This window comes from Penaeus monodon, chromosome 21 (assembly GCF_015228065.2).
Source record: "Penaeus monodon isolate SGIC_2016 chromosome 21, NSTDA_Pmon_1, whole genome shotgun sequence".
NCBI lineage: Eukaryota > Metazoa > Arthropoda > Malacostraca > Decapoda > Penaeidae > Penaeus > Penaeus monodon.
Genome location: NC_051406.1, coordinates 7,628,007 through 7,628,499, shown reverse-complemented (window position 1 = coordinate 7,628,499; position 493 = coordinate 7,628,007).

Sequence of the window (493 nt, the reverse complement as noted above, 5' to 3'; positions counted from 1 at the left end):
AATCTTTTAAGCATGTGTGCGTAAAGGGGTAGAGAGAAGAAGAAAGAGAGAATAGTCGACAGGTAGAGACACTACTAAAAGAAAGAGATGCGAGACTGATTTTAATTCACATCATTAGTGTTCTTTATGTGCAATTATAGTGACTTCGTACTTAAAGCGTTGGCAACCGATGACTTTTACCTCTCCCAGCAACACAATATAACCGAGTATTTGCAACCACAGACAGGCTTTAGAGGTCACCTCTGTATGCCTTGCTTGCTTTTCTTCTCTCCATTCTGTTACAAATTTTGTTATTACTTCCCCCCAATTGTTGCTTTAGTTGTAATGAAATAGTAATGCGTAAGTAGATGCATAACTATATTTTTTTTTCTCTGATGCTATTCAATGTTTTAACGAAAAAAAAATCTTCACGAAATGAATTGGTCGACGATTTCTTTTTGCGATATTTTTTTGTTGAATCATGATTGTTTAACCTTCAGCTAGCCGGTATGTG